A 12,217-nucleotide genomic window follows, 5' to 3' on the forward strand; every position below is an offset into this window, starting at 1 on the left:
CTCAGTGCTGTTGACTTTAATAACCACATCACAGAACCTTCCCTCCAGACGCAGCTCATTAAGGATTGTACAGGACATTGTTTCCTTTACCATGTGGGGATTTTAAAATGGTATCTACAGAATATATTCAAGCTTACAGACAAGTAGCCGGACACAACAAGTGAGATCTTCACTTGTCTTCTGCGATCTGAGATCCTCTGAGAGAATTGTTGAATATATACTGTACACAAATGTTCTAGAATGTTCTATTATGACATCATACTGTGACATCACAAATGTTCTAGAATGTTATATTATGCCATCATACTGTGGCATCACAAATGTTCTAGATTGTTTGATTATGACATCATACTGTGACATCCAGTGATGGGAATAACAGCGTTATAAATAACGGCGATACTAATGGCGTTCGTTTTTTCAGTAACGAGTAATCTAACGGATTACTCTTCCAATATTAATAACGCTGTTACCGTTACTGCCAAAAAATGCGGCGTGTTACTATGATTGAAGCTGTTTTTTTCATCAGACAGATCTATGCGCCGAGAAGCAATACCTTTTTTCCTTGGTTAGTGGGCAGTGCACGATTGGCTGAGGTTGTGTAAAATGTCATGGTAAGCCAATCAGAGGTCTTCTGAGATCTGAGACCTTCTGAGAGAATTGTTGAATATATAATGTACACAAATGTTCTAGAATGTTATATTATGACATCATACTGTGACATCACAAATGTTCTAAAATGTTTGATTATGACATCATACTGTGACATCACAAATGTTCTAGAATGTTTGATTATGATCATACTGTGACATCACAAATGTTCTAGTGTTTGGTTATGACATCATACTGTGACATCACAAATGTTCTAGAATGTTTGATTATCACATCATACTGTGATATCACTAATGTTCTAGAATGTTTGATTATGACATCATACTGTGACATCACTAATGTTCTAGAATGTTTGATTATGATCATACTGTGACATCACAAATGTTCTAGTGTTTGGTTATGACATCATACTGTGACATCACAAATGTTCTAGAATGTTTGATTATCACATCATACTGTGATATCACTAATGTTCTAGAATGTTTGATTATGACATCATACTGTGACATCACTAATGTTCTAGAATGTTTGATTATGACATCATACTGTGACATCACACATGTTCTAGAATGTGCTATTATGACATCATACTGTGACATCACAAATATTCTAGAATGTTCTATTATGACATCATACTGTGACATCACAAATGTGCTAGAATGTTTGATTATGACATCATACTGTGACATCACAAATGTTCTAGAATGTTTGATTATGATATCATACTGTGACATCCAGTTATTATTATTTTTCAATAACGAGTAATCTCGTATTTAATGTTGTCCAGTTGTGGCCTGTTGAGGGGCAATACATATCAAAAGTTCCAAAACATCTATTGTGTTTGTATTTGTATGATCCACTATATAAACATAGTAATTATAATATCTACATACATGGCATTTGATTGGAGGCTATCTCACTTTGTCCCACAGCAACATTAAAATAGTTTAGATTTGTGTATGTTGTTTATGTAAAACATTTACTTGAAAGTAACGCAATAGTTACTTTCTGAAGTAACTAGTTACTTTTATAATTTGTAACTGAGTAAGTTATTTAGTAACTTTTTGGAAGAAGTAACTAGTAACTGTAACTAGTTACTTTTTAAAAGTAACTTGCCCAACACTGGTGACATCACAACGGAACATGTTTGAGGCCATTTGAATAATTTAAATAATATGTTGACATTAAAAAATAACAAATAAAATGATTAAAAAAACTACATAAAACAATGATACAAATTATAATAAAATATTTAAGTAAAATTTATAGAAATAAAGAAAAATAAGAATGAAATAAAGATAATAATTCATTTAAAAGCTATTTTAAAAAGGTAAGTTTTGAGCAGTGCCAACCGAGTCTGCTGTCCTAACAGACTTGGGGTTTGTAGGGTAAGCACTTATTCCCTCTGCCCTGAAATTTTTTGCAGATGTATGGCTACCTGGGTTCCATCCTAGAGGCAAATCTTTCCTGTGACAAAATGGCATCCAATGTAATAAAAAAAAGTCAACCAACGAACACGATTCTTGTACCGGATCTCCTCTCTGGTAAACAAGAATACCCTGAAGACTCTGGCAGGAGCACTCATTCAAGGGTACTACGACTATGCATGCACCTCATGGTACCAAAGCACCTCAAAGGCGCTAAAAACAAAATTACAAACATTTCAAAACAAACTGGTCAGACTACTGCTTGACCTTACTCCTAGAACCCACCTCACCCCTGCCCACTTTGACAACCTAGGATGGCTTAGAGTAGACGACAGAGTACAGCAACTTGCAATGGGCCTGGTCTACAAGATACACTACACGACCAAGGTACCCATGTACATGTCAAAATACTTACAAAAATATACAATAAATACATTTTATTAACAGATTACAGAATGGGTACAGTATAGTACAGCTCAATACATACAATTGTTAAGGGGATGCAGACCAGAGAAAGACTTTCGTCTTGTTTACATCAAGGTCCCCCATTTTCAATTCATCATAACATATATGACATACACGACATACAGATAGACAGTACTGCTACATCTATACATTTATGACATACCAGATTTGCAAATACAGTACTGTTTGTGATACAAAAAGAGTCCAGAAAAGAGAGTATCGCGTTACTCCTAACAATCGTGCCAGCAGGCTGTTACCCGGCTAACCCTAACCTTAATCAACTAACCCTAACATTAACCCTAACCTTAACCAACTAACCCTAACCTTAACCCTAACCCTAACCAACTTCGAAAGAGAGCAACTTCGAAAGAGTCGCCAAGCTTAACCAGTTTGTTAGGAGTAATGCGATTGGCGCTGAGAAAAACGTCAGTGGCCAATCAGATCATGCAAACCGAACGCAGAAGTGCAACTCCGTTAGGTAAAATATACACGCCACCTGGACAAGAGGCAGGGGAACTATGTGAGAATGCTATTCATCGACGACATTCAATACCATAGTCCCCTCCAAACTCATAGCCAAGCTCAGGGACCTGGGCTTGAACTATGACCTCTGCCAGTGGGTCTTGGACTTCCTGACGGGTAGACCCCAGGTGGTGAGAGCAGGCAACTGCACCTCCTCATCCATCACGCTCAACATAGGGGCCCCCCAGGGCTGTGTTCTGAGTCCCCTCCTCTACTCGCTGTACACACACGACTGTGTGGCACAGTGGAACAACAACACAATCATCAAATTGGCTGATGACACGTTTTACATTAGTTGAATGTATTAGTATTGTTCTCACCCCAGGTACTGGGTGGTGTTAGATTGGAGCCGCTATTTGTCAGTGTTTCACAAGTGACATTTAGTGACGTAACCCCCTCACTATTAATGTTACATCTACACATTGTCTGATTCATCACAATGACACATTTTCAACACATTGAAAATATGTGTATTTTCAACACATGAACACATTGTTTCTATGACAATTCTTGTAGTAAATGACAACATTTAACATAGATATAAACCTTTTTTACATTTCTCCTTATGTTAGGTTACGTGTTCATAGGTCTATATTTCCTACATGCATAGATCAGATATTCACATCCAGTATTTTCTGTTATGTGGCTTCTCTGTTACAGTGGGTGACAATATTGTCACAAGGAAAGATGAAATTACATACCTGGGTTCCATCCTAGAGGCAAATCTTTCCTGTGACAAAATGGCGTCCAACGTAATCAAAAAAGTCAACCAACGAACAAGATCCTTGTACCGGATATCCTCTCTGGTAAACAAGAATACCCTGAAGACTCTTAACAGGAGCACTCATTCAAGGGTGAATGAATGAATGAATGAATGAAAACTTTATTTAACAGATTGCAGAATGGGTACAATACAGTACGGCTCAATACGTACCACGACTATTGTTGTGAAGGGCCAGATTAAACCGAATATATATATTTATTTATATATATATATTTAATTGTATTTGTATATTCTCTAATATTCCCTGATATCCCTTGTATATTCCTTGTACAATATGCATTGAATATCCATTCTAGCCTACTGAACATCCCATAATAGTCTCCATTTTACTATTGGTCGAGACCTTGGTGCCAGGCTGCCATACCCCTCAGACCCAGTTCAAACGTACCGCTCGACATGTACGAACAAGTCCTAGTTCCGCGTAGGAATTTGGCTACCGCACCACTAATGGGACTATTTGTTCATAGTGCGTATATATACTGCGCTACTAAAGTAGGACTTTCTTTTCAGTCCAGTTTCTTACCCTCCAATAGAGTCACAGACGTAAAGCCTCCCCGCGATGCCACGTGTGGGAGTAAGGCCAAGTTCGGCCTACCATCGGTATTGAGACATCGTGTATATTAATATTTGAATAGTCATATTTGGCACTATATCGTCGAGTTGGACGTAGTCTATTAAGCTAATAATAGTCTGTTAATATATAGTGCTTCGTGCGGTGAGAATACTACCGTAGTCAGTACCCCATCGTTTCGGGCAGAGAACTGGCTGCTTACCCAGGGTGGTTGACCCTATGTGAAGCTGCACCCGAGGAGCCCCAGAGCCGACGAGCGAGTGGACCTGTATACCGGATTATTCTACCGACGACAGCCCGCCTTCCCAGGCACGGATTATGCTTTGGATACTTTGATTATTCTATGGATAAAGACCCCCGACACTACCGTGTGTTGGAACCCCCCCCCCTGGAGAGGACGCAAGGTGAGGAGACGCTCTGCAAGACGAGGTCTCTCCACATCTCTCCCCCGTGGACCGGAGAGAGCCGGCCCACAAAGAGTCCACCTGCTTTCATCTGTGGTCCAAGGATCGCCGGCGCATTGAACGGCACTACAGTGGGTTCTCCTGGGATACCCTTGGCCGGACGAGGCAGCTGGATTCTACCCCCCCCCCCCCCTCCTACTCCTGTCGGCTTACAAGCGACCGGATTAACCCCCTCTAGTGTATCCAGCCTATAATCATTAAAGTATCATTGCTGTTATTCCTTAACTATTCCAGGTCGTATATTTACCACCTGCGCCTTCAGAGATTGGACATTATCTATTGATATACCGACGAATACTCCTTGCCATAAAAGTGCATACTATTTCAATTCATAAATGTAATTAAGTGATTAAGTGCTTATTCTACACACCATCGCTGTGTAGGAAATAAAGACCTGTTTCTAATTCGTACATTTGTGTTGGATCCGTTTCATCTACGTGAGAGTGTTCATGATAATATATTTATGCCGTGTACTGGGTGGCCGAATATTAAGTACAAAGGTAGTGGTAGTAAGTATCATATCTAGTAATACAGTCAGGGAATTGTACCCCTCAGTTACAATTGGTCCTTCGAGCCGGATGGTAATCAGTGTAGTATTAATATAGTGTTATTAATATTGAAGTGGCCTATGATGAACACTCCACGAAACGATCCTCCTAACCAACGCCCGCAGCGCGAACGACGGCTCCCTCAGTACTTAGAGGCTTACGCTGTCAGTCAACAACCTAGTCTTCTACTAACAGTAAACGCGGTAAAACTAGAAAGTAAAGGTATGTCTAGCCCCAGCGCCCAGACTGCCCCGACCATAGAGGCCCCTACGGGCTCTAATGTGGCTGACCAAGTTCACGGTGGGGACCAGTGGGAACCAGACATGACTTCACACCCCGCCAGTACTGAAGAAGTAGTCCCCGATGAGTCCCGGGAGGAATACAACGCTACCGAGAGAGAACTCGGCACGGAAGAAGACGGGGAGAGCACCGTGGAGATAGAGCTCCAAGGCTCCGCAAGGAGTACCCCGAGGGAAGGCTCCCCTATACAACCGCCTTCTCCCAGCGAGGCAGAGAGGACCCTACAGCAGGCATTCCTCGTCAGCCTGAAAGCCTCTACTGAACGCGATAGACTCCAGGGTGAACGCGATCGATTGCAGATACAGCAACGGAGCGAAGAAGAGCACATACTCCTGGAGATAAGACGCATTCAGATGGAAGAGAATGTGGCCCGAGACCGAGCAGACAGCCAGCGAGCAGCTGCTGGTGCTCTACGGGACGCAGAGCGCGACAGACAGCAAGCGCAACTAATAGAACAGCTGATCAGACGGACAACACCCTCTCCCTCCGCCAGAGGCTCCAGGAACTCGTCTAGACACACCTCCAGGGCGGCATCCCCTAGCCGAGTAAACAACCCTGAACTTGACCAACAGACGAGGTCTATACCCCCCACAGACCACCTCCCCCCACCGGTCCAAGCGAGACCTAGCAACCGGGAAGGAGCAGCATATCCTGTGGAGAGGCTAAACCAGAGACTACAAGCACTGGATGACCTAACTGAAGACGAAGAGGAAGAGGAGGAGAACCGCGCCCGAAGACAGCACAGTACTCTACCGGACCAGGAGGTCCGGTACAGCCCAGGCTATACTCCCGCGGAGCTGCGCTACAGACCCCCGACTCTATACACGGGTGAGCACGACGCACGACCCGCACCGAGGAACAGCACCTGGACAAGCGGGCCATGGTACACTGCCGGTACCAGCCCATACCAAGGAGCGGGAGGAGACTCGCCTAGGAGGCCTCCCCCCCAACGCTCGCCGATGTATCCACAGTCAGCGTCATACATTGGCACGCCTATGGTACCCGACTTCACCCAAGAGAACCGGGCCCAGTATACAGAACTCTGCATGTGTCTGGAGACCATGTTGGTGGATGTATTGGATGAACGCCACAAATATGCCATCCTACTGCAGCACTTAAAGGTGCCACGCGCACATAATATAGCGCTCGCCTACGCGACTTCCACCACCCCATACACAGCAGCGCTGGTAGCATTGGACCAGAGGTATGGGCGCATATGGGATTACGTGATCCAGGAGATCCGACACATCGACCGCTTACCCCCAGCAATAGACAATCGAGCACTGGACGACCTGTCCATCAGAGTGCAGTCCCTGGTAGGGATGTTGGGAGCGCAAAGAGAGAAGGGGAAGTATGAACTTTACGCCAACTCAAATGTGGAAAGGATCCTGGAGAAGCTGCCGCCCGCTCGTCAGGAGCGCTTTAGGCGGCAGAGGGACCACAGAGACCCGAATGGCCCCGAACCGAACCTCCTCGATCTAGCAGACTTCCTGGCGAGAGAAGTCAGCAGCCTACGGCTAGATACATTCGGACGGAGCACCCCTGGCTCCAGAGAAGGAACCAGACGACTAAATGATGGAAGAAGATCGGTGACTGTGATGCACCAATCGGAGTCAGTACCGAGCAGCAGGAGCCACAGTACCCCCTCCAGAACGGAGAAGTGGAAGATAGTGTGCCCCTACTGTGAGAAAGAACACTGGCTAGCGCAATGTGACTCCTTCCCCAAGCTGAACGCGGAGGAAGCAGGTCAATGGATAAAGTCCAACAAGCGCTGTTTTCGCTGTGCGCGCTCACACATGGCAGCCGAATGCCGCTTAAAGAAAAGGTGCACCAAGTGCGATGGAGCCCATCTGGACATACTTCACGACAGTAACAGACGGCGCCCTTCACCTGCACCATCCAGCCGCAAAGCGAGCGTCATGTACATCGATCCCGCCAGCAGCAGTGGAGCCCGAGTACTCCTAAAAGTAGTGCGTGTGACACTAAGCTACCAGAATAAAGTCCTGGACACTTACGCCGTCCTCGATGACGGGTCAGAGAAGACCCTGCTGCTCGCCTCCGCTGCGGCCCAGCTAGGGCTGCGGGGAAGCGAAACCCAAATGACAATTCGGACAATAAGAAGAGATTTGAAGACGATAAAGGGCGAGAATGTCTCATTCTCTATCGCAGCAAGCGGCCAGCCTGAGCGACGGTACCAGATTGCAGACGCTTTCACCAGCCAAGAAATAGGACTGTCGCGGTACACATACCCCGTCGCCAAGCTGATGGAGAAATATGCACATCTGCGCAAGTTACCGATCCCGCTCATAGACAATGCTATGCCGACCCTGTTGATAGGCTCCGACCATGCAGACCTCATTGTCCCGATAGACCGGGTTCATACCGGACCCCGAGGCTGTCCTGCAGCAGTCGAGACCCGTTTGGGATGGACTCTCCAAGGCCCGCTCGCCAAATCTCTCAACCGAAGTACAGCCACTAGATGTCTCCACTCCCGAGTCACAGAGGGAGAAACCGCACTCCTGCAACACGTAGAGCGGCTATGGAGCTTGGAACAAATGCCCTTTAAGAATGGAAAGAAAGACATTCGCTCTAAAGATGACATTTACGCCATTCACCTCCTCGAGACAGGGACCAAGAGAGTCCCGGTCAACGGCGTGTTGAGATACGCCACGCCACTCCTGCGGCGAGAAGGAATGCCTACTTTCCACGCCAAGACAGACGCCATAGAACGGTACCTGCTGAACACGGAGCGGCGCTTAGCCAAGAACCCCGCCCAAGAGAGTGTATACCGCGCTGAGATTGAGAAGCTCATCACAGCGGGACACGTCACAAAGATGGACATTAAAGAGGCTGACCAGACCACTGAATCGTGGTACGTGCCCCACCACAAGGTCCATCACAACGGTAAAGACCGCATAGTGTTTAACTGCAGCTACCAGATCGGATCCCAAAATCTGAATAAAGAGTTACTGCCCGGTCCCACACTCGGCCCCTCCCTACTCGGCGTTCTACTCCGCTTCCGCCAGGAAAAGGTGGCCATCAGCGGGGACATTAAAGGAATGTTCCTGCAGGTGAGATTAGTAGAGGCGGACAAGCCCCTGTTACGGTTCCTATGGAGAGAGAAGCCAGGAGATGAGCACCCAGCCATCTACCAATGGGAAGTCCTCCCCTTCGGAACGACGTGCAGCCCCTGCTGTGCGACATTTGCACTACAGAAACATGTAGCAGAGGACCCAGCAGCGGACGAAGAGGTCCGACACAGCGTAAAGAACAGCTTCTACGTAGACAACTGTCTACAAAGCCTTTCAACCCAGGAAGAAGCCGAGGCTCTCCTGATTAAACTCCGCGCCTCATTGATCAAAGGCGGCTTTGATCTCAGGCAGTGGGCCAGCAGCGATCCGCAAGTACTGCGCAGCCTCTCCTCCGAGGACAAGGCAGCCAGCAGCGAGACCTGGATGGCTACAATCCCGGGAGAAGCCCAGGAGATGACCCTGGGATTGGTGTGGCGATTCAAAACAGATTCGCTTCACTACAGACACAAGCCCCTGACTACGGAGCAGGGAAGGCCGGCGGCGGCGCCGACCACCAGACGGAGTGTGTACACAACACTCGCCCGACAATATGACCCGCTAGGATGTATTCTACCGTACACCACCAGGGCAAAAATGATTGTACGAGCATTGTGGGACAAGGACCAGGGCTGGGACGACCCCATTCCCGCACACCTTACATCCACCTGGAGAGAGTGGGAGATGGAGCTCCACTCACTCCCAGGCGTTAATATGCGCCGAAGCTACTTCCCACCCACGGTGAGGCCAGAGACATGTAAAATGGACTTACACGTCTTCAGTGACGCCTCAGAGGTCGCATACGGATCGGTGGCCTACTTGCGGGCCCAAGACCAGGGGGGAGAGATCTACACAGCATTTGTCCTCGCCCGCTCGAGAGTGGCCCCACGCAAGCAACAATCTATCCCACGTCTAGAGCTCTGCGAAGCCCTAGCCGGAGCGCACCTAGCCACGCTCATCCAACGTGAGCTCACCATACCGGTGTCTAGAACAATCCTGTGGTCAGATTCCACGACAGTACTCGCCTGGATCAAATCGGACTCATGCAAGTACAAAGTCTTCGTGGGAGTCAGAGTCACAGAGATTCAAGACTTAACCGAAGAGTTAACCGGAGAAACAGAGTGGCGCTACGTTGATACAAAACAGAACCCAGCTGACGTCATCACCCGGGGGATGCCCCTGGATGACCTCACCCGTCGCAATGTCTACAGTGACGGCCCCGCATTCCTAAGACTCCCGGAAGGACAGTGGCCCATGCCTATCCCGAGGGAAGCAAGTCCAGAGGAGGTGGAAATTAAGAAGTCTGTGTTCTGTGGATTGAGCACCGTAGCCTCCACCGACCCTAACATAAACGATTGCACGTCCATAGAGAGTGCACAACAAAGAACATTCCTGCGGTACCACCCGGAGTGCAAGTCCCCCGCTGATATGTCAGCAGCTAACTACGAGGAAGCAGAATTGCTTCTACTGCAGCGAGCCCAGAGAGACTCGTTCCCCGATGAATTGGCCTGTCTACAGGGAGGAAAGCCCGTCCCATCCGACAGCAGATTAATTCATCTGGCCCCCGAGAGCGACGCTCATACCCTCATCAGAGTGGGTGGCCGCCTACGCAGAACCCCCAACACACTCCTGATGGGGCGGCTAGATCCTGCATTACCACAGACAATGTACCGGCCTGAAGAAGCGAACGGCCGACGAATGTGGAGGTACAGCCAAGTATTAGCCGACAAGTTTTGGAACAGTTTCCTACTGCACTACCTACCGTCTCTACAGACCCGCCAGAAGTGGGTAAAGGAGAGAGACAATTTGACAGAAGGAACAGTCGTCATGATTATTGATCAATCACTGCCCAGAGCTATGTGGCCGGCCGGCCGCGTAAGCAAAGTGATCACCGGTGCCGACGGCAAGGTCCGAACAGCTGAAGTGCTCGTCCAGGGTCGCACTTACACCCGTCCCGTGGCAAGGCTCATAGAACTGCCTCGACTCCCAGACACAATCGATGATGACCATGACCCTACAACCCTATGACTTTGTGAAGTTGACTGACCCCTACAGCAAACCCTTATGTGTAAATAGACAACACGATTAATCTGTCTCCGTTTAACTGATTAGGTCTGGGACCTATTCAGGGGGTGGCTGTTGTGAAGGGCCAGATTAAACCGAATATATATATTTATTTATATATATATATTTAATTGTATTTGTATATTCTCTAATATTCCCTGATATCCCTTGTATATTCCTTGTACAATATGCATTGAATATCCATTCTAGCCTACTGAACATCCCATAATAGTCTCCATTTTACTATTGGTCGAGACCTTGGTGCCAGGCTGCCATACCCCTCAGACCCAGTTCAAACGTACCGCTCGACATGTACGAACAAGTCCTAGTTCCGCGTAGGAATTTGGCTACCGCACCACTAATGGGACTATTTGTTCATAGTGCGTATATATACTGCGCTACTAAAGTAGGACTTTCTTTTCAGTCCAGTTTCTTACCCTCCAATAGAGTCACAGACGTAAAGCCTCCCCGCGATGCCACGTGTGGGAGTAAGGCCAAGTTCGGCCTACCATCGGTATTGAGACATCGTGTATATTAATATTTGAATAGTCATATTTGGCACTATATCGTCGAGTTGGACGTAGTCTATTAAGCTAATAATAGTCTGTTAATATATAGTGCTTCGTGCGGTGAGAATACTACCGTAGTCAGTACCCCATCGTTTCGGGCAGAGAACTGGCTGCTTACCCAGGGTGGTTGACCCTATGTGAAGCTGCACCCGAGGAGCCCCAGAGCCGACGAGCGAGTGGACCTGTATACCGGATTATTCTACCGACGACAGCCCGCCTTCCCAGGCACGGATTATGCTTTGGATACTTTGATTATTCTATGGATAAAGACCCCCGACACTACCGTGTGTTGGAACCCCCCCCCCCCCTGGAGAGGACGCAAGGTGAGGAGACGCTCTGCAAGACGAGGTCTCTCCACATCTCTCCCCCGTGGACCGGAGAGAGCCGGCCCACAAAGAGTCCACCTGCTTTCATCTGTGGTCCAAGGATCGCCGGCGCATTGAACGGCACTACAGTGGGTTCTCCTGGGATACCCTTGGCCGGACGAGGCAGCTGGATTCTACCCCCCCCCCCCCCTCCTACTCCTGTCGGCTTACAAGCGACCGGATTAACCCCCTCTAGTGTATCCAGCCTATAATCATTAAAGTATCATTGCTGTTATTCCTTAACTATTCCAGGTCGTATATTTACCACCTGCGCCTTCAGAGATTGGACATTATCTATTGATATACCGACGAATACTCCTTGCCATAAAAGTGCATACTATTTCAATTCATAAATGTAATTAAGTGATTAAGTGCTTATTCTACACACCATCGCTGTGTAGGAAATAAAGACCTGTTTCTAATTCGTACATTTGTGTTGGATCCGTTTCATCTACGTGAGA

Source organism: Notolepis coatsorum (assembly GCF_963971535.1).
Source record: "Notolepis coatsorum genome assembly, chromosome: 15".
Classification (NCBI taxonomy): Eukaryota; Metazoa; Chordata; class Actinopteri; order Aulopiformes; family Paralepididae; genus Notolepis; species Notolepis coatsorum.